General features: G+C 46.9%; 1 protein-coding gene across 2 annotated transcripts in view; it reads left to right on the forward strand.

Moving 5' to 3' along the window:
• STX8 (syntaxin 8) overlaps positions 1–23,101 on the forward strand; it is a 237,052-nt gene that overhangs the window by 162,440 nt on the left and 51,511 nt on the right. The window lies entirely within an intron of this gene.

Here is a 23,101-nt window from a genome sequence, read left to right on the forward strand (position 1 = left end):
GATGCCTTATAGCTACAATGGCTTACAGCTTTCAACTGCTTCCTTTGTCTTTTTGTGAAAGAAAGAACTATGAGAAGTTGTCTTTAAAAAGTGACAAACAAAGGCCCACTGGCCACCCTCTGCAGTTTTAAGGAGTAGAAAGTAAAGTTGAAGAACTCTTCCAGATATTAAAACCAAAAGACAAGGGAGGATATAAAAATTAGAGGATTGGTCCAAGATCCAAATAACAGGAATATCACAATGAGAAAACAGGAGCAAGGAAATTCAAAGGAAATAATGCAATCAATTTCCCTAGAACTGAGGGGAAGGAGTGACCATAATTGAAAGAGTCCACTAAGTACTCAGCTTAAGAAATAAAGAAAAGACCCGTGTTAAAGCAGAGCATAATGAAATTTTAAAATATCCAGATAAAGAGAATTTCCTGTAAACTTCCCAAAGAAGCTGAGGATGGGGGGACATGAGGTAGTTGGTGGGGAGATCACATTCAAAGGATCTGGAATCAGAGTGGTACCCAGTATCTCAGCAGTGGAGTATTGCAGGGTGCGTCTGGCAGATGTACTTGCCCTAAATGAGAAAATAACTTTAGAAAGGAGATCAGTGATGCCAGAAACGAGGGTGAGAGGTAAAGAGAACTCACTGGATAACAGCAGTGCGAATGCCCAGGATATCTGCTGTGCAACAGACCAGGAGAACCACTGTTTCAAAATAGAGCTGGAAGTCAAGAGAGAAACCAGAATATGTTTCCCTCGTGCCAAATTGCACTGAGAGGCTCCTGTGGAGTGTGGGATTTAGTTGGAGAAAATCTAAGCAACTGAAAAAGAAAGGCGATTATTAACTCCAGGAAAACAGAAAAGTAATACAAAAAAGGAAACATAATTATAATGTGTTACCTAAGAGTGATAGCATCGACATTAGTTGTTAATCTAACTAAAATGTCTGATTTAATTAACTATAAATAAATAAGATGGGAGAGGGAAGAGGTGGAGCGCAGAAGAGCTACATCTAAATCCTTCTGTAGTGAAAGAGGAAATAACTATGCAGCCTCCCAAATTGTTGGAATGCTGAGATTATGGTATGAGTATATTATTTTAAAATGCAGAGGTTAATGTTGGACTGGTTAGAAGGGGCTAGCTGTGCTACAGATTGCTGGGTTTTATTTTTAATTATAAACCTTTTTAGAATGATCTGACTTTTTAAATTTGTGCATGAATCATTTTAAGGCAATAACTTTTTTTCTAATATTGAAGTTTTAAGTTTGTAGATTCTGTTTGTTTTGAGGGATATGCTTCTAAATAGCAAACAAAATCTGTTAACCAAAACTATAGTTAATTCAATAAAAAAGAATTTAGGTAATTCTGAAATAAATTTCTTTGTATGCTCTTAGTTGGATATATTTGCAGGCTGATGAACTGCAGAAATCTCAAAACCTACTGAGCAGGTGTGCTGTTGGGAGAGATATTAGTGGAGTGATTCTGAACCGACTGATGTGTCAATAGCAGAAAGAGTGAATATGCCGATGCTCTTAGGGGCCAGGGAGATGTGATTAGCAAATGGGAACGTAAGAACGAACTTTGTAGTGTTAGATTTGAATTAGAAGTATCATTGTGGACTCATGATTAAAAAATAATCAATTTCCTACTTTATTTATTTGTTCATTTATTTTCAATTTTCTACTTTTAACCACTGAAAGAGCCCAGAAGCAATGATACTCCAGTAGCAGTGAGTACCCAGAGTTGGGGTTCTAAATACTATTCATCACAGAAAGGAACCAAGCCTCCTTGCAGAAACTGCTAATTTCAGGACTGGGCAGAGAAGCATGTCAAACTTACAACATCCTTTGTCAGAAGTCAAAGAAACAGACATACAGCGATGTTGGTGCATGAAAAGAACACAGGAGCTGGCTTACAGGGACTCCCATTGGTCATCTTTGGGGCGGTTGGAGCAATGAAAAGGAAACTGATGGTAGTAAGCACTGAATTTTGAAAATGCGTCTATGAGCTCACAGTGATAGTCAAAAAAGGCAGAGGTAAGGATGGAGAGAGGGTGTTCCTGCAAGCTAATAAATGTAGACAAATGATAAAATTATGAAATCACCATTTTGCAACCACCAGTATAATTGTTTCAGAATCATCAGTGAATGCTAAACTATTGCGTAAAGGGTTGTGGGAAATAGGATACTCACAGTCTCAAATTATCACTCCCCTGGTGATTTATTAGCTACAAAGGAGGAAGGAGCTTGAACAGAGGAATCAAACTCAGCAGTCACCAGCAATGGGACAGCCTAGCAGCTCATCAGTCTGGAAGGATGGAATTTGAATACAGATAGAAAGTTATTAGGTTATGAATAAATGAATGAGTGATACGGGTCAGGTACACTTGGATTTTGTCCTCACGGTCTAAAATATTTAGATGTTTAGGACTGCTAAAAAGAACTACCACCTGTCATATAGGCATATTCCTTAAGTTCAGTAGCTTGCAGCCACATACTACCCCACCACCAATATTCATTTTGTGAAGCTTACACACACACCATGATATCATTCAACCAGAAAAAGGAATGAAGTACCCATGCATGCTACAGTATGGATGAACATTGAAATATTATCTTAACTGAAGGAAGCCAGACCCAAAAGGCCACGTGTTGAATGATTCCATTTATACCAAATGTCTAGAATAGGGAAATTTTTAGAGACAGACAGCAGATTAATGGTTGCCAGGGGCAAGGGGATTGGAAGGAATGGGGAGAGATTGCTTAATGAATATGAGGTTTCCTTTTGGGATGATGAAAAAGTTCTGGATAAAAATGTTACTGACGGTGATACAACACTGTGAATATAATTAATACCAACGAATTTATACATTAAAATGGTAAAAAGAAAAAAAGCCATTAAAAACAAGGACTAGGCCCAGGCCAGGAAGCTCAGTTGATTAGCAAGTCGTCCCGAAACACCAAGGTTGCAGGTTAGATCCCTGGTCAGGGCACATGTAAGAGTCAACAAATGAGTGCATGAAAAAGTAGAAAAACGAAAAACAAATTGATGTTCTGTCTCTCTCTCTCTTTCTCTCTCTCTCTCTCTCAATCTCAATTTAAAAAAGGACTAATTCTTATTAAAAAGTCTTTATAAAGACTTTTTATAAAGTCTTGGGAGGGCTGGGGTTTCCTTGTTTAAAAGTTCAAAACAGTTTTACGTAGAATAACAACAGGTTATTAAAGTGAACAAGGATGAGTTGGGGCCACATCTAACTTCTGAAGCTGCTAACGAGGACAGGCACTGCTTTCTGGGTGTGTCCCTCCTTGTCACTGTCATAAAAACTGGCAGGGAGGGCACCCTGGATCTGAGTCAGCACGGCCGTTCCAGTGGCAGCACTGTTGCCAGTCAGCAAGTTAGAAGCTCCAGGGAGCCCGTTCACGTGCTGGCCTCCTGGTTTCTGAGTTTGTTTTCTTTTTTCCTAAAATACTTGATTTGGATGCATGCGAAATCTACCCTTAGACCTGTGGAGTCTACCAGACCCCCCAGTGAGTGTTTGACAAAGTTTTTGAGTTTTGTAAAGGAAGTGGCCAGATGTGGCCAGTGTTAGTGGTTCGTGGTCACCACTTGCTAAACTTTCTTTCCCTGGTGCCTCTCAAGAGTTCTTAATTTTCCATGACACACCAGAGTGTTGGGGATTGCGGTTAAGTGGGACGGACAGACAGACTGCTGAAAGATGAGCGCTCCTGTGGTCATGCATGGCTGCGTCGCGGGGAGATGGGGGAGCGGGTAGAAGTGAAAGCAAATAAGTTTCCGAGAGGAGAGAGGAGGAAAAGGGGTGAAGGGGGTTCCTGACCAGCAGAGGGGCGACGTCCTCTGCCGAGAACGTGTCCTGCGCTGCCCTGTGGGATCGGCTGCCCACACAGGGATTCCTTTCCCCGGCCTCAGCAGTGACGGAGCCTGCAGTGACTGGTTTCTACGTTTCCTGAATGAGTTATAACTGTGAAAAACACGGCTGTTTGGGTTAGGCATGGCAGGTGTCCAGATCTGTGGCAGGAAGCCAGGGAAGGCTGACCCTCAACGTATTTCTCCTCCCCGCTTCGGCGAGTGCTCTGATGGTGCCGTTGTGTAGAGAGGCATTGAGGTCAGGGCCACGCGTTCACGTGCCAGGCAGGCGAGGAAGAGGAGAGCTGCAGACCAGGTACCTGACGGCTGGCAGCGGCAAATGCCCTGTGAACCGGAATGCATGGCCCCCAGGCGGGGGTCCCATCTCTGAATCCAGGGGCCCTGGGCTGTCAGAGGAACTGCTGCCTTCTTTTAAAGGAAGGGGGGAAGGCCGGGCTGGGCTGGACCAGGCCAGGCAGGCGAGGCAAAGGGAGGCCGGGGGAGAAAGAGGAAAACCTGACTGTATGTGAAACTTGCCAACTTTTAAAACACGGCCCAGGTCAAAACCTGACTGCAAACAGGACCTGGCTCCCTGGCTGCCAAGTTTTGACCTGTGATTTAAGTCTACAAATTACGAATACAGATGCAAAAGCTGGGTGTGGTGGTTGGTGGGGAGGGCTCAGGGGAGGTCGGAAAGTTTGTTACTCACCTTTACAGTAACTTAATTTTATTTTTAAGAATAATCAGCAGAAAAGCATCCGTATTAGAGAAATTGGAGCTTGGATGGGGAAATCACTTCACATCCTGGAGAGGGGAGGGGAGGCCTGGGTGAGGTGGCAGTGTAGGCCAGGAACAGCCCTGCTACGGGACAGTGTCATCTTGGCAACCCAAGGGCAGCACTGGAGTGGGATCTCAGGGTGCCCGGGCGCTGGACGGAGGGGACCAGGTGGTGGGAGGGAGCAAAGAAAGAGAGAAAGGAGAGTTTGTTGTCAAAGACAGACTGCCACATTTTCCCTGGAGCCTCTTGGGTCATCCGGGCCCTGCTTGTTCCATTCCCCCGGCCCCACATCAGAAAGAAAGTGCCTCCCTTTGCCTAACAGCGAAACCTGTGAGGAACTGCGAGGAAGAGCCCTACACCTACCTGTGCAGCAGAAGTCCTGGGACCGGAACAAGGTGGACTGACTTTGCTCTCTGTGGCTGTTTTTATATTTGTAGCTTGTCATATTGTCCCGTAGGTAGTTGTTGTTCTTGGGCCTCATTTTTGCGTTATCTGCTCTTCAGGAAAAAAAAAATAGGTTAAGGAATGCTGGATGAGAATTCACTTTAGTTTCTAATTAGAATTAGTCATGAACCTGATATTTTTTCAAAAAAACCCAAATCAGGAGCGGAAGCCTTCGTTTCCCCAGCACGGGAGTGAACATAGCCAGACATTGGTAGCAGGAGGGAGGCCTGGAAGCGCAGCTGGGGGGCGGGGGTTTGGGAGCAGGGCGAGGGAGGGGGTCGCTGGGCCACGGAGTAGGAGCAGCCTGTGAGAAGCCTGCAGGCAGCCGCCCGCGTTGCGCGTGCGTGCTTATCTGTTCCCAGTCGGGGTCTGCACTCCACCTTCCCCACCCCTGCATCGACATCCATCTCCACCCTGCCTGCCTCCCCTGATCGGGTGGCAGAATTTATAGTTAAGTTCTGAAAAAGTGGAAAGGGCACGGAAGCGGGGGAAGCATGGGAACCAGTTGTGAAATGATAAATCAAGGCCTCTTTAAGGTCTGGGATTAGCTTGGCATCTTTCACTTTGGGGTTCTTCACATGGGAGGCTTTGAAAAGCTGGGATATGGCTTTAAAGGTGGGGGGTGGTTAAGAGAAAAGAAACAGTACAATGATCAATTTGGCTCTTAAAGTAGATGTCATTTTATTATGGCTTCAGTATGGCTGTTGTGCACCTACCAGTAGAGAGAACAGCTGTCATGAGCTCCTTTCGTCTGATTTTACTGTCTCTGGGTAAACTAAGCCCCATCCATCATGCCAAAGGCTCAGTAAAAACTTGGAGTGGCTGGGCGTATCCAGGACGACACTTTGGTTTGGTTTCTAAGGCTACATATGGAAGAATTAAGTCCTCACTGTTGCTTGAAACACAGAAGTGTTGCTGGTTTGGTGGGCAGATTGTCATCAGACCTCCGCTCTTCTCAGAAACCTCCCGCGCCCTCTGGCTCCTGCCGTCCTCTCCACCCCGTGTGTCCCTGCGTGTGCACCCCGTGTCTGCACTTCCGTCTCCTGACCGCCCTGTCGTTTCCTGGCACTCAGCACGTCTCAAAGCAAATTCATCGCTCACAGCCCCCCGGCCGCTGCCTTAAACACTCCTAGCTGCACGCACTGGAAACCGAGGCACACCACCGGCCTCTCGGCGGCGTCTGTGCCTGGTGCCTCCACTCCTCGGCAGCCCACGCTGGCCCGTTCCGGCCACAGTCTGTCCCTCTCCCGCTAGTGCCTTCTGCTCCCCAGCCATAGTTCGTCTCACACACGCGGTGCCTTCCCTCCACGCTCTCCCGGTCACCACTGTCATGCCGGCTGGGCTGCTGGTACTGTACGTCCTGCGTGGGCTCACCCGTGTCCCCAGCTCTGGTCTCACTTTTCTGCTGTGCATCTTAGATATGGTCCCCCCGTGACCATTGTGAAACACGACTCTCGTTTGCCAGGCCGGTAGGAGTCCGCCCACCCCCCCCCCACCCCCCGCCAGCTCCGAACTCCGTGCAGCTTGCCCCCAGGACGTGGCCCCGAGCCCTCGGCTCTGGGTCTAAAGCCCTCTGCAGTCTCTCTCCTCTTGGTCTCCGCTGCCTTCTTCCTGCGTCCCTATGGAAACCTTCCACTCAGACCAAACCAGTTATCACCGCCTCGCTAAACCCTGCGTGTTCATTTCTGTTTCTGAGCGTTTGTTCACGTGGGTGGCCTTCCCTCCATTGCTCTTCTGTGCTCAGCCTTCCTTCAGCTCGACTTTAGAACTGGTTTCTGTTGCGGCGTGTTTACTAACAATGCATGGACGCGGGTACCTTCGGGAGAGGAGCCAGCCTCCGGCTCTGTGGTCGCCGCTGGGCAGCAAAGCCAGGCGGGGGCAGAAGCAAGCGAGCCTGAGGCCAGGACATGGACGCAGAGCCCCGCTCTCAGCAGGCGTCAGCCCCAGGCGGTGCTGCAAGGTGGCCTGTCGGGCCCCTGAGTTTTTCAAGGAAAGCCGGAAGTCTCCATTTCCATGTGAAATTGCTTAATTTAAAATTTTTCATATCATTGTCCTGCCGGATGGTTCATTTGCTTGGAGCATCACCCCGTACGCCAAAATGGCGTGGGTTCGATTCCCCTCAGGACACGTGCCTTGTCCCCCAGTCAGGGTGCGTATAGGAGGCAACTGATCGACATCTCTCTCTCCTTCCCTCCCTCCCTCCTTCCCTCCCTCTTTCCCTTCCTCCTTCCCTTGCTTCCTCCCTCTCTAAAATTAATACAGTAAACACATCTTTGAGGATTTTTAAAAAACTTTTTTCACGTCATACTTTTAACAGTGGTGCCTACCAGAGGAACATAGTCCCTTAAAGTGACAGTTTAAAGACTACTTCCCATGCCACATGGATATGAAATAATAATGCATCCAGTACACACATACAGAATAGAGTGACAATTCTGCTTTTCAGAATGGGTTTGGGATCTATAAAAGTATATTAGTTCTGGAAAATTAGGAACTGAATGTCATCCTATGAAGCTGGGATTTAAATGATAGGAAAAAAACATGTCAGTGTTTGTCGCTCTTTCCTTTTACAGATGAAATGAGTAATATCTCTATTAGTTAACGTAACCAGATACTTTTAATATCTCCTCGTTATTTTCATTTGACGAAAATGTTCAATGAAACCAATTTTTAAATGGAATTTTACTGGATTGACATGAAAGGGCAAGTCTATTTAGTGGGCCTATTAAATGTTGGCGAGTCTGTGTGTTGGGGAAAATCTCAGCCCTCTCCAGGTAGATGAATGAGAGAAGGTCACGGAGGGAAGGGAACAGCTGCCCTCTTTGATAGGCTGAGAAAACAGGAGTCCTGGCCTCGGCAGGTGCTCGGAGAATTCTCCCACAGGTGCAGATTCCATGTGAGCGATTATGTATTCCATCTGGGCTTCTGTGACTGAGTTATCTTTCATCCATTCATCACATATTCATTGAGTCCCTTAAGTGATGCTGAGCTATAGGGAGGGTCCCAAGGCGCATCCGCCACAGTCCCGCCTGCAAGTTGCTTAAAGTCTAATAGGAGAGAGAAGGAAGCATCACACCCACCATAACACAAGTGAGCGTGTGATTAGTGCTTCCTAGCTCCTGAATGACCTCTTTAAAAAGGTAATTGTAGTAAGAGGAAGACGTGCCCCTGGTGCATTCAAAGCTACATCTCTCCTTTGCTCCTGGCGCCCGCCCCGGTGGGGAAGCTTGATTCCAGTCCTGTCTTACATCCGTGGTGAGAGAAGCCAGACCCATTCCCAGCTCCTAGAGAAGAGCCCTTCCCGAGTGGAGACCAGTAGACTGAGTACAAACGGGAAATGAGGAAGTCCTTTTCTGTATTTAATTAACTTCCTGTAACTTTCCTTGGTTTGTTTTTGGAAGTACCTTGATTTGTTATTTAATCATGGATAAGTACAGGGAGGAAGTCAGAACACCTCATTGATTCATCTACCTTGGTGGGGGGGCAGTGCCAGGGTTGTAGGAAGAGGCACGGGGTCAGGCTCGAGGACGTAGGAGCTGGTCCGGAGCTCCAGGAGGCTCCAGTCTTGCGCCCGCTTCTCTGACTTTGGTTCCACTCGCATCAGCTGGAGTGAGTGCTTTTCACAGTGCAGACACCTGAGCCCCACGTGCCCATGTGCGAAGAACCTGACCGAGGGGGTTTTGGGCCTTGTGATCTGACAGGCCCACAGGATGCTGAGATAGCTGCACCTTGAACACTTCTCTGAGAGCTTTGGTCTAGTATTAGGAGAGATAAGAAGGTAGCTAAGATGTGACCGAAGAAATAGAGCAGCCGTGACCGGGACCATCTGATCGGTCCATCCACGGTGCTGCAGAAGCTCGGGTCGAGAGTGAGCTGATTTCCAGCACTGGTGACTGGAAGGCGGTTGAGTTGGCGCAGAAAAGATGGGTGGGATTTTGATAGTTTGAAATGAGTAAGAAACTTTAGCCTAAAGACTGTGGAGTGAACGGAAGCACTGAGGCAGGGGAGCACAGTGTGTCTGCAGGGGATCAGATCAAGCACTTCCCAGCCGAAAGGCCCTTGGAGGCACCCCAGGGCCCTCAGGGTCAAGTCCAGACCCCATAACACAACTTCCATAGCCTAGCAGGGCCTGGCCCAAGGCCCCAGCCGCCCTGTCCCCAACACGCACACAGACACACATTCATATTCTGCCTCCTCCCTCCCTTCCTTCCTCTCTCTCCCTCTTCTTCTCTCTCCCTCTCTTCTCCTTTCCCCTCCTCTCCCCTCCTCTCTCCAGCTCTCTCTTCCTCTTTCCTCCTCTCTGCGCTCTCCCTCTCCTCCATGGACTGTACCCCAGCCATCCTGAGCCAGTTGCCATTTCCTTTACGTCCGTGCTTTTGCTCACACTGCCCCCCGCCCAGAACACCTGCTTCTCCGTGTCCCGCATTTCCCTTTGCTGGCTTTTCAGCCCTTCTGCATTCCGTGCAGATGGCGCATCTTCCAGAGCAGCCCGTCCGTGGCCCCTGGGGTTCTTCTTAAAGCGCAGACTAAGGTTCCGTCGGTCTGGAGGGGCTGGGGTGCTGCGAGCCTCACATGCTCCCGGGCGCGTGGGTGCTGCCGCTCCAGGGACCACGTGTGGGTGGAAAGGCCATAGAACAGTGGTTCCATGGAGAATTTAAAAACTACTAATTCTCTTTCCCTATGAACTCTGATTTAATTGTTCTGGAGTGTAGTCCGCTGGGATTTTAAAGTTTTTGAGGGACAATTCTAGTCAGAGAATCAGAACCTAACCGGTTCTAATGTTCCAGTTGAGAACTGCTGCACTAGACAACCTTCCCCTGGGACCCCCGGGGTCTGGGTTATGACAGACACCTAATGGGTGCTCATTCTCAGTCACAGACTGGCTGTTACTCATTTATTCATTCATTCATTCACTCAGTCAGTCTTTCATTCATTCAGGAAGGGTATATGGGGCATCTGTTCTGTTTTACACCCTGTGCGTGGTACTAAAGATACAAAACAGACAAGGTCTTATAGAACTGAAAGTATCGAAGGAGAACTATCATTTAGCACAGGCCTGCATGATGGGCCCTTAGAACGTATGTATTAAATGAGTGAAGGAGGAAAGAGGGGACGGCAGAAGGGAAAGAAAGGCAGCAGGGGACTAGAAGGAAGTAGTTGTCACCACAGCGCTTGGGGCCCTCAAGGTGTCCTGTGTCTCCGGACCTGGCTGGAAGCTCAGAGCAGGTGTTCACCAACCCCCTCCCCCAGATTGTTTGATTAGATGATCAAGCCATTGGAAAGAGCTAGTGAGTCGGAGGATGTTGCTTAGCACAGGAATCTGTGCCTGAGCAGAATGCGCTGACTGGAAGCTGTGAGGAGGGGATTCTGAAAGGCCTTGAGAGCAGCTTTGGTCACTGGGAAGTCACTGTTTGGTGCCAGTGTGACTTCTCTCTCATGCGTAAAGCGCCCTGGATGATCTCCGTGTTCACAGTTCTGTCTCCTAGACTCTCTTTTGTAAGGGCTTTCTTAGGCTCCCTCACTACCTTAACCCCATAACATTTTAAGTTCTTAACTGAATTCTCACCAATGGTGAGGATTTTTAGAAACTTTGACCCTTATATTCAGAGAGGGTACTACCCTTGAATTATTATACCGTGCTTGAAAAATTAGGAGTAAAGGGCCTGTAAAACCCATCGGGAAAGGAAACACAATAAAACTAAGGAGGAGCCCTCTGGAAGGAGATTCCCAGCAGAAAGCGAAGACGGTCGCACAAAAGGAGAAGCAGAGTGGAGGTGGGAGGGGAGAAGCCGATGCCCAGTGTGGATCCTGCCGCGCTCACCCGCCCAGCGGCCCCGCGCTCCTGGGGACTGTGGAAATTAGAGTAAGTTATCACCCCCCTTGGAGAGGCTGCTGAGCCCTTTTTCTTCCACAACTTAAACAGTGCTTTGTACTCTGGAAAACTAGCTTTTCTCTTTAATGTCTGTACCTCAAAGTTGTTTTTTTTAATGGATGTGTACATGGGAGCTAAAAAAGTTAATATTCTTCCTCCCACCTTCTAAGTTCTTCTAGCTGGGCTAATAATCAAATTAACAGAGACAGATGAAAAGGAGAAAATCAAAATTTTAATACACGCACATGGGGAATTCACGTAAGCATGAAAATTCCAAAGACCAGGAGGCAACATTGGGTAGAGATGACATTTGGACAAAGAAGACAAGGATGGGACAGGGGAACAGGGTCTTAGATTTAAGAAGTGAGGGTGGGCGACTTACAGGTTGTTGAAGAAGAGGGGGACATCCTTAGATTTCCTTTCTGAAGCAGGTTTTTCTGTCCAAATCTCTTGAGCAGGAAACAAGGGAGGATCAGAGTTTCTTTCTTCATCTTGTCTCTTAATAACCACCTTAGAATCACTATCCAAATATCCAAACAAACAGCCTCAGGACACAGAACCTCTGGTCCTCTCATGCTTTCCCCGTGGACACCTCAGGGTTGTCTGGACGTGCCCGTGAAGGGACGAGACATTTTAGAAAAGCACTTCCAGCCTTCGTAGGCGTTGCCTGTGGGAGCCTTTCTGATGTGTGAAGCTCTCGGTTTCCTTTCCTTTCAGCGTTTCCGGAGCAGTTAGGAACCCCTAATTCCATCTTACATTAAAATTACATTTTCGAGGGAACACTTTAAGTTGAAATAGTCAATAATTGTTCTCAGCTTTATTTCCCCTTCCCATTTCTAGCTGTGGCCTTGTAGGAATAAGAACAGAAATTAACAGAGTGGTGGTAATGGGGGGGGGGGGTTGATAAGTAAAGGCTATCATATCAGATCCCAGACCACCCTCACACTTCTTCTCCCGGCATGGTTACTCCCCTCGAAGAGCCCAGTCAAACATGTAAGGCAGCGCTGTCCTTCCTGACCCCGGCCTGGTCCTTGTGGACCTGCGGCCTTCGAGGTTGCACTGGGCAGCCAGGTCTCTAACACTGCTTTGGCTACCACTCTCTAATGAAAAGGCTTTTCACCGTGGTGCGGGCAACCTTGGCTTTTCTGCAAGGTGCCCAATCCTCATCCTCAAAAGGTTCGCAGAAGGACTCTGAAATGCTAATTCACAGCTGCTGACAGGTATGAATACCCATCAGCCTGGAATGTCACACCTATTCAAAGTAATTGAGTGTCCTTGAAGATAATCGCCTTTAAAACCCAGAAATGTGAAACCAGGTTGCTTCAAGCTGAGAGAGAAAACTTCCTCTAGATTCCTATAGCAGTTTTGTCTCAATAAACTCAAAAACAAATGAATAAATAAATAGCCACAGACACCCCCCCCACACCGTGTTTCCGTATAGTTTTAGGCATGTGTACTCTGAGAGAACATGTGTGTGTGTGGTGTGTGTGTAAGACACACCATTTGGGTGCCTGTTGTATTAATTTAACTATAACTTATTTCTCAAAACTCTTCAGGCAGAGATCTAGCTCATTTAATAATGTATTTCCTTTCTACAAAAAGCTTATTGGAGGTTTTTTTTCTGATTTTAAACATAATAGGTTTACTGTAGGAAAAATGGTGCAATAGAGAATAGTGAACACTATCACAATGCACACCTGGGGCACATGTTTCCAGTCTTTGTGTGTGTGTGCGTGCACACATACATCCACATGTATTACCTTGTTAAGACCATTTGGGGATCATATCTGACATGGCAGGTAACCTGCTTTTCTTACTTCCTGGAGTCAGAAATGTTCTCTGTCTTTACATAGTTTGCAACTCTAATGAGTATATAACTTTTTGAAAGAGTGTGTGTATTTTTACATGACCTCTTGCTTTAAGCAAGAGTATACACTTCTAGCATTTATTATCAGGTAGATGTTAATCTGAAAGTTGGGGACCTCGGAGGAGAAACACCTCGCTTTAGGAACTATTGCATCCACACCTCTTAGGTGTGGCAACTGAATGCTTTTAAAGACATGGTGTATTTTTCCAAAGGCCAACAATGATATCTCCTCCAGCAAGGGTGCCTTGGGCACTAGGTGCTGTGCTGGATGAGACAGGATGCAGCAGTGGTCTCTGTCCCAGTGTGACTTTTACTGCAGCGGGGAGCATGAAGAGGCATGAACAGACACATGACTGTAACCGTTACCAATTGTGATGGTCTGGACAGCCAGGAGGCCCTGCCCCGTGGGGCTGAAGGCTCTGAATCCAGTTCTGTATTACTCACTTTATTAATATCATTAAGGTTGTCACTAGAGAGTGGTTTGGATAACCGAAGTGCGTTTAGGTAATTAGCACACAGGCATGAAATACAATACCATTATTTCCACTTGAATGTGTTATAACATAGTCTCTGGTTACTCATAAACTTGGGATAAGTGAAATGTCACTGAAGATCTAGAGGAAGAAAGCTGCTATTTTTGTTCCTTCCTTGTGCGAGCCTTCTCCTCCTTACGACATGGATGGCGTTGGTTAAGTTAACCAAAGCCGGCACACTGGTTTGGGAATTTGTAAACTCTGCCCTCATTCCATTGGTGCTTTGGACGAAGGAAAAATGGTGAGACCTCGAATTCTTAGTCATTCTTCCTGATGCCAGCTCAACCCTCATTCCAATTCACCCAGTTCCCATTATGAAGCAGAAAAGACTGCTTAAGGTCTAGTTTATTTGCCTAATAAACTGGCTCTTGTATTGCCTGGGAAATGCTAAAACATTTTTCAGCCAAGAAATCCTAGTAACAAGCAAACAGAGGTCCAGCAGTCAGGTCTGAAGAAACAACAAAATGAAGGTCAGCTAATATCGCCATTATTCTCCTTCCTGGTGGCCATGACAGCGCCGGGTTTATTTGAAGATCCCAGACTTCGAATCATTGCTCGCATTGTTAGCCGCCCAAGGATTTTAGGCTGTGCCAACAGTTTCAGATATTAATGTATTCTAGAGAACAGTGACTGAGAATTCCTCTGCACTTTTCTCCTTTTTAATTTTTTTCCCTTTCCATACACTGTTTGTAGTGTCTTTTGTCTGCCAGACGTTGCTGGGCACTTCTAATGAGAAAGCAAAGAATTGCAGAAGGGAAAAGGCAAAAGGGGGCAGGGAGGAGAGAACAGTGAGGAAAAACGGGGCGTGTTTAGCACTCTAACAGCAAGGTGACATTTTTACACGCTAGTCAGGTGCACGGGAGTCATTGGGGAAAGCAGCGTTGGCGATGCAAATTCGGGGCGGAAAGTGCACTTTTGGAGCCGTCTAACTCATTGATTAGCTTCTTGCGACAAAGGCAATTTTTATTTTTGAGCATCGTTTTCCCTGCAGGACACCGGGGCTCGGCGCCGCTCTAGTACTCATTCCAGCTTCGTTATTGCAGCCGCCTCACCACCCACCCCAGGCAGCTGCTAAAAGGGGGGAAATTAAAGCAGCTCATACTCCTGGTGACTTACTGCTACAGAATAATTGCTTTCTGTCTGCAAAGAACATTATCGCAGCAAAGCCCAGAAAACAGAAGGGTCTGTCTGAGAGAGCATCACTGGGGCTAGGGGATAAAAGTGGGGCAGAGGTGGGGGGTGGCGAAAAAGCCACATTTTTGAACAGGCAATTAGCTGATAATTAATTTTTAATATAATTCCATACTAGGGTTTGTCCTTACGCGATGTATGTGCGGGCGCTGGGTCTCGGCACACCCTGTGATACCTTATGGTGATGTTAATGAGCCGAACCCAGTTCAAGAGCTCTTTGCACAGCCAGTGCTTTGGGGGAGGCCGGGATGAAATGCAGCCCCTCTGAGCGCCCCTGTGACACACAAGAAGTCCCTTTGTTTCCTGTTTTATAAACCAGAGGCACGGCTAAAATTGCAGGGAAAGTGAGAGAGGGCTGAAGAGTTGGCGCCTGAGGCTTGGCTTTCTATATTTAAAAAAGAAAAAAAAATTGCTCAGGAGTTATTCTTGCCTAGATTTGATAGGCAGTCTAGGGTGTTTTTGAAGTTCTGAAGGAAGGTTCTCTGAAGATGTAAGCGGGATCTGTCTTTCACTTAGACTTAATTAAGAAACTTGCTGGCTTTGTCTGTAGGGGGCCCATTACGCGCAAGCTGCAGCCCCCTCTGAATAGGGGCCCGGCCTGGAAAGTGTATACATGCCGGACCGCCTTTGTGTCGTGTTGCCAAACTGGAGGCAGGAGCGAGTGCGGGCCCGGCTCTGCCAGAGGTCGTCCCTTGTTGTTCCTAAACGTGAGCCCACGGCCCAAGCAGAGAGCTAAAGCAAGGTGCAGAGACATTCCTTAGGGACCTAGAAATAACGAAGCTCTTAAAAACGAACGCAGTAAGCACAGGAGCAGTGGGGTAGACAGAGTGCATCCCTTCTCCAGAGCCCTGTTCACCGGCCGCCGTGACGGGCTGGAGGGCTCACCCGGGCGGCAAACAGTGTCCTAGGAGGGCCTTGCAAGTCCCCAGGGGCGGCTAGAGCCTGGCTTCGGGCGCAGGCTCACCCCCAGCTTCCTTGCACCCAGCCAGGGAGTGAGTTTGCCTGGTCACTGTTCTTGTAACCTTGAGAATAATTTCCCCCTGGTGGGCTACTGTGGCCTACCCTATTTAGAACAAAGTTGCTGAATGCTGGAGAATAAAGAGCAGTGGGAAGGCTGTGAGCAGTGGTTAATCAGCTAATTCGCATTTCAAAAGACACTAATAAGAGGTGATAGATTCAAATAAAGCCCTGGTATGAGTACTTTCCCCGGGCTGGAAAGGCCGCGGAGGGCTCCCCGCCCCCCCTCAGTCCTCCTGCTTCTCTCTCCCTGCACACCCCGCTGTGTTTCCCTTTGAAGCCGTCCGGACCTCCCGGGGTACCTCTGCCCCCCTCCTCACTCGGGGGCCGGGCCCGCAACCCCGCGTTCCTCCCGGCTGTGACCTGCCGCGTCCTCTGCACAGGCGCAGCCCCCTGTCGGGTCTGCTGCTCCTGGGAACCCCAGTCCAGGCCCTCATTCGCCTGGACCCTCTGAGCGCGTTTGCTCCCCTGCACCTCACTGACGTAACGCGATCCGGTTCAGATCCCAGATCAATGATAACTGCCTCCTTCTCCGTCTCTGCGCCCCGGACCTGTGGTACCTGGCCGCCGGTGGCCGACTGTCTCCAGGTGCCATTCGCTTGGCAGTGAGGGGAGGGAGCCGGCTCATTGCTTCTGCATTAAGTGCCCTGCCTGAGACGCACTTTGCGACTGTCTGAGTGGCCTTCTGGGACTCAAAGTGGCTCTACCCCCTAACCATTCCACTTCTGTCCCTGCAGCCCTTCTGCCCCTGCTCACGCCTCGGCTACTCAGACAAAGTTGGGTGGGTTGCACCTTGGGCCTCCTAGGAAGGCCCTTCATAATTGGGTCTTCCCGCTGTCACAGGCTAATGGAACCGACGTCATTCCCCAGTGACTGGAAAGTCACCCAGCCTGCCAGATGGCACTGTAGAAACACAGCTGTAATGCCACCAATCAAGTGATTTTGTTTAAGTTGGGAGTTTGGTTCAAGCGCTGGAAAATGAGCTTGTCGGAGCCCTTCTTTTCACCTCCTCTCCCAGCCCTTGGCAAAACGTAGAATGTTGCCATCGAAGGAACATGCCTGTCAAAGGAAAAAAAATAATAATTTCCTGGCGCATCCTCAGCCCCGATGCCAGAGGCGCCATCACCACGTCCAACACTTGTGGTTTTCTGTCCGACAGTGGTACTTGTGTGGGACCCGTGCTGGGTGGCCCCTGGTGTTCAGGATCCCAGAGCACTTTAACCCCATTGTGCTCTGGTAGGTGTCCCATCTTAATGGCATTGTCCGAGTGAATGGCATTCCACCTGCTGGCCATGACTGATGTGGAATTTCCCTGAACTTCATCCTTGACAATCTGATGACAGGTAGGGGTATCCTCCCAAGTACTAAGATGACCACTCACCTGGAAAGATGTAACAGGGAGCAGCCACGCCCTTAAGATTGTCACCTATGATAAGGCTTTCTGCTTAGCGTACCCTCTAGTTATCAGGATCTACTTCATCTGAATATTATTTAGATGCTGAATTATTCTGGGAGGATTCCTACTTCTAGAAGCCTGTGGCCCACACGACGCCCCAGGGCCCTTCTGTGTGGGCATGCCCCAACACTCCTGGAGCTTGTGCTCCAACGAGTTCTGCCGGGGGACTTAAGCTTTAGACCAGAGAAAGCTCTCGGCTATAAGCAACAAAAGCCATCTCTACTTAAGTGCAAAAGGAATTTATTAAAAGGATATTGAGCCCTGGCCTGGTGGCTCAGTTGGTTGGAACGTTGTCCGATACACCAGAAGGTTGCAGGTTGGATTCCTGGTCAGGGCATGTGTGGGAGGCAGCCAATCGATGTCCTTCTCTCTCTCTTCCCCCGCTCACCCTTCCCCCCTATCTAACATCAATAAACATATCCTTGAAGGATTAAACAGTAATTTTTAAAGGATATTGAGTAGTTTGAGAATAAATCATTGAGAAGCTGAAGAATCAGGCTAGAACATGGGGAGAAACCAACGGTGACTAGAACCATAACCACAGCCCCCGCCCCCCAACAAAACCAGGCCACCTGGTGGAGGGTCTCATTGCCAGAACTCCTGTAGCTCGAGGGGCTGCCACTGATATCCCTGGAGAATTGATGTTACTGCCACCAACGCCAAAATGAATTCTCCGTGCTCCAAAGTCCTAGCAGCTGACTGGCTACGAACTAGCTGGCCAGGAGACAGGGAGATGCCGACCTCTGCCCCTTTTGGCCCTGCCTCCTACCAGGGCTCAAAAGTGAGAAATGGGTTCCGATGTTGAGCAGCTGAAAAACTGTGTCCACTGCAAACTCCCAGCTTCCCTGGGAGTTATTTGCCAAAGATGGACATCTTCCTGGACTCCCCTCACTGAACCATGTAGAGTTACCCTAGGTGAGCTGCGTTATTTCCCTCCCACAACTTGAGGTGTGATTATAATTGTCCCCATGTTACAGTCAGCACAGATGAGGCTAGGTGACACTGGCGCTCTGCCCTCAGCCCAGGTCTTCTGACTCCTGAGGTCCCCTTTGTACATACCCTGTCGTACCGCTCGGGAACTTACAGGGTGGCGACCTGTGTGGCATGCGTGCCCTGGAATGTGTACAATGCTCCTGGGGCATCATCCGCCGGAGATTTAATGTTGTAGGAAAGGCTACTCGCCCAGTTTAAAGTAAGGCTCTATGTGCACTGCAGGAAGGAAGGAAAGCGGAGCTCGCCAGCCTGTGGCTGAACTGTCACCACACTCCAGCTCCTCAATGAAAAACAAACAGACTCCTGTGTGTCCTTGTGCACACGGTACAATTGTGTGTGTGTGTGTGGAATGCCACAGAACCTGGAGCAAGTCATTCGCTCAGCTTCCCAGTGCTTCAGTTTTCTCAGCTATTAAAGTCCTTGACCTTCTCCCATAACCTAGGGTCGAAGCCTCTGTGCCCTGCAGTGCCTGCTCACCCAGAAGACACCATTCCGTCCTTGGAACCGGAGCTCACTCCAGTGCCCTGTGCATTCCCGTTCTCCCAGCTCCCTTTCTGTCACCTGCTGTAGCCCTTGGCATCCACCTTGCGTCTTGAGCAGTCGAACAGGGGCCCCCACGCTCGCTCTGATGCTCTGCTGTTGCCCTCTTGATATTCTTAACAATTTCTGAACAAGGGACTCTCCTTAGCATTTGTCACACGGCCCCACAAATTACATAGCTCACCTTGGGTAACGCTGCATGGTTCAGTGAGGGGCGTGCTTCCGTACAACCCCTTGAATGCCCAGCCTGTGCTGTAGCCAGCTCCCACCGCCACTGTCCCCAGTGCCCCCCTGTTAGCAAAGTGCTTACTTAGTACGGGCTTCCGCCCTGCACAGTCCTCGTCTGGTGAATCCTGCAGTAACAGTCTCTTCCCTTTCTCTGCTGTCTCCCTTTTTCCCCGGTGCTGTCCGTCTGTGCCCTTTCCCCTCATCTGGTCCCACCCGAAAGCCTTGTGCAGAGCAGGCGCTTAGGGACCCCACCGTTCTCGCTCCTGTCCCCTCCGGTGTCTGTCTCTTTCTCCTTTTCTTTGTTCTGCCCTTTCTCAGTTCCCTTCCTTTGGCAGGACACAAGATGAGATTAAGGCATATTTTAGGAATATTTATGATGTTTATAAAATACAAGGTTATTTGATGTTTTTAATTTTAAAATCATAGCTTTCAAACAAAATATAGCTCTTTTTAAAAAGCTATAATGAATTTAATTGTTTTTTATTGCTTTGTAGTCTTTCATTGATTTTTTTCCCTCTAAAGTATTTTTTTTTCTATTTTAAACCCAGGGAAGGAGAAATTTCCAAGGGTTATTAGTTCATTAACTGTTAGAAGGAATAATTGATCTGTCAACTCAAAGGATTTATAAGGATTTGGCTCAGAGAATTCATGAAAGCAGTAGCCTATGTTTAAATTCTGCCTCAAAAGAAAACATTTCAGAAGGGGCTTCCCCTTACTTTTTGCAAGATAAAAATTAGCATCTCTCTAATGATGAAGAGGCCCCCAGTTTTTTAATATCCTTCCAATCTTAAGGAGCTACAGCAGAGTATTTACACCTGCTTCTGAAATCATTGGATAATGTATTTCAGCCAAAAGGATGGATTGTAAATATTACACATTTTCTTCCAGTGTTGCTCCTCCCCCCACCCCAAGTAAAAAGAATGGAACACAACTAACATTTCTTCAACCTAGAATGGGAGGTCGCTTTATCTTTTCTTTTCCTTTTCTTTCTTCCTTCCTTTCTTTCTTTCTTTTAAGCAAGTGCACCCAAATTGGGTTTGGTTCACAAAGGAAAGACTGACTGCAAGGCTAACAGACCCATCATTAGCCATCTCTGCCCTCTTCAATGGCCTGTCCATTCCACTGCTCACAATATAGGACTAAGGTCTTAAACAAGGGATCCAAGAGAACTCTGGACAAGAAACATACAATGGAATGGGATAAATTTCTTTAGCATAAATAGCAGTCTCCAAGGGTGACTGGTGTGAATGAATTCCTGCTGAGAGGGTCTGTGTGCCTACGGAGGAGATCTGTGGCTTTAAGAGCTGTGGTCCCACCCCCTGGGCTGGGGACGTGCTCAGTCTCCCCTGCCAGGCACGGTCCCCAGGCCCCCTGGGGGCCTCCTCTTTCCTTTCAAGCTGTGAGTCCTAAGGAACTAAGTGACAGCTCCTCTTTCATTCTGCTGTGCAAATCCTTGAGCTGTTCCTAGTGCTTTCAAAGGGAAAATATAAGACATTTTACTCATTCTGTCCAGAGGAGCGTGGAAGTCTGGTAAGAGCAGGGTTACTCCGGCAGGAGGCCTGGGGCAGATCTTCCTCTTTCAGGACTGTAGTAGAGATTCCCTACGGGGACCCTAACGCCAGTTATACTTCCTACATCCCTTTCATCATGCCCTGTGGGGCACCATCTGGGTGCGCTGCTCGCCAGCAGCTAGGTAATCAGAGAGAAAGCACACTAGGAAAAATAAGTGTATCCAGTAGTACGTGTCAAAGGTTAACTTCTTAGCAGTCATGAGCCAAAATATTCAGGTCCCAGAGTAAATATTTACTTTTAAAAGAATTAAATAATGCATGTACACAGCCTGTTTTTGTTTTTTAAATCTACCAGTCCCCAGCCCCTTCCCTCCTGATCCCCAGAGCCCACCGCTTATAACCATTTTTGCTTTTCCTCCTTCTGGTGATTACTTGCATATTACTAAGTCATGCATTTATACACACCATTTTTCATGTGTCAACTTTAGACATTACCTATTGATCTCCTGATCTGATATATAGGATTTCACTCCTACTCCACACATGCCTCGCCTCTTGACCACATCATTGTTTTTATTCCTCTGTCACTATTGTAACTTTAAGCAGTATGCTTAAGCCTCTCTGTCCTGCCCATTGGTCATGGGCATTCTGCTTACTCACCTTTCTTCCGCCTCTTCTCATCCCTTGCCCTTCACATCTATCAGCTGTTGGCAATTGGCATTCCATTTTGACCACAAAGAAGATTTCTATACTGTGGTTTTAGGTTGATTCCAAGTTAAAAGTCAATAGATAGCTTTTATAGTATTACATCTGTATGAAGATCAGTGCACTGAAAAGCCAAGACATGTACTATGAATTCTGTCATAATCCCGGCGTGAGTCCAAGGAGGATGTTCATATAAATCTGTTCTCTTATCTTACATTCCATCCTTGGTTTAAAACCACTCCACATTTAGTCTGCTGGTTTTATTGTTTTATTTGTAATTCTTCTGATTGTTTTCCCTTCTTTCTTGTTAGGAGAGGCAGCATGCATCTTTTTCATCATAGCCCCATATCTCCCAGCTTCTAACTCTGTTTTTTTTTAATCCATTTCATTCTCCTAGAAACCCACCACCTTCTGTTCTAATTTGCTTTTCTAAATAGCTTCTTACTTATACCAGAAGAAATTTATACTGCCTTTTATATTTCTTGGGATTTATAGTTGCCTTTCTTTTCTTCTTACCTTCCTTGCCTTTACTCTGTCTTGATGTTTTTCTAAACTGAATCCCCTTTTATTTCCTGGAAATCTAAATGCTCAAGCCCTTGGTTTCCTGTTCCCACCCAGGTGGGATTAAATATTCTTTATTGCTGAAGCAAATGGTATGGCACTATTTTATTTTCTGTTTTGTGTCACTTTTTGATTTTCCAGATCTTGATAACTCCTTTTGGTCTTTTGTTCAGTTTACAATGCGCTTGTGAGTCATTCTTCCCAGTATGTCAACATCTCTTTAAAATGCCTCACAATAATTTCCACATGGGAAAATTTATCAGCTAATCCCTCACAGTTTTTATTTGTTTATCTTTTCATTTGTTCATTGTTTGCCTCTTGTTGCTTGTGTGTTTTCCTGGAGTTTTTCCCTTCTACACCCCCCTTCTCCTCCAGTCTAAACTAGGTTGTTTTTGTTTTCTTCTGGGCTTGTCCACGTTTTGTCATTTCTGTTTGTTGTAATCCTCCCTACTTATCATACTGTGTCTCTGATCTCATGTCTCTCTTCTCAAAATGTTAACCCTTATTTTGCTGAACAGTACCCTCAACTTTCTAAAAAAAAGGGGGGCAATGTACTATGCATGCTATATGAATTCTCACACGTAGAAGTATTTTATTCTATCCTCATGCTCAGTCGATACCTGGGCCAGGTATAGAATTCTAAATTGTAAATTTTTCAGAATTTTCTTTAATGTCTACTAATAGCCAGTGTTGCTGATGAGAAGTCCCTGTCAGTCTCATTCTTGGTCCTTTGTTTATGACCTGTTTTTATTTATCCTGTCATTGTCATGTTGTTTTTCCACTTTGGAAGCTTCTAGCATCTTTCTTCCTTTTTTTACTCCTTTCTTTCTTTCTTTCTTTTTGATCTGTGACTTTGTTTTTAATTATCTTAAGCTTTATGATCACATAATTTACAATTTTGTGTTGATGATCTGTTTTCCTGTACATTAATCCTTCTAGTGAGTTGGCAGAAACACCATTACCAGTCATATGTGCACAGTAATCGTACAGCTGTGTTTTTGTAGCAGGTCAAGACAATTCTGAGTTATAACTTAGTCTGATGTAAAGAAGTCACCAGCAGAGTTTTCTACTATATCTTGTCATGCTGAATTTTAAAAGTATCTGACCTTATAGATCATCTATAAAATGTGAGAAGTGTTAAATACTCTTTATCTGATATTATACATAAACCACACTAAAATGCCTTTCATTAAGTAAAGGGCAACAGTTTAGATATAGGGAATTTTAACTGAAATGGCATAGTTAGGACCAAAAGGATAAAGTGCACACTACCAGCTTGTCTTCAGCCCTCGCCTTTAACAGGCCGATGAACAAAACTTGAAACACAAACAAATCTTGCTGTTCTAAAAGACAGTGAAGGGATTTTCTCAGTATTTAAACATATTACTATAACCAGGTGTATTAATCTAAATATAAAACCAAGCCCTGACTGGTGTGGCTCAGTGGGTTGGGCATCATCCCACAAAGTGAAAGGGTGCCGGTTCAATTCCGGGTCAGGGCACATGCTTGGGTTGTGGGTTCGGTCCCCAGTCGGGGTGTGTATGAGAGGCG

This window comes from Furipterus horrens, unplaced genomic scaffold, assembly GCF_987537825.1.
Source record: "Furipterus horrens unplaced genomic scaffold, mFurHor1.1.pri manual_scaffold_11, whole genome shotgun sequence".
Taxonomy (NCBI): Eukaryota; Metazoa; Chordata; class Mammalia; order Chiroptera; family Furipteridae; genus Furipterus; species Furipterus horrens.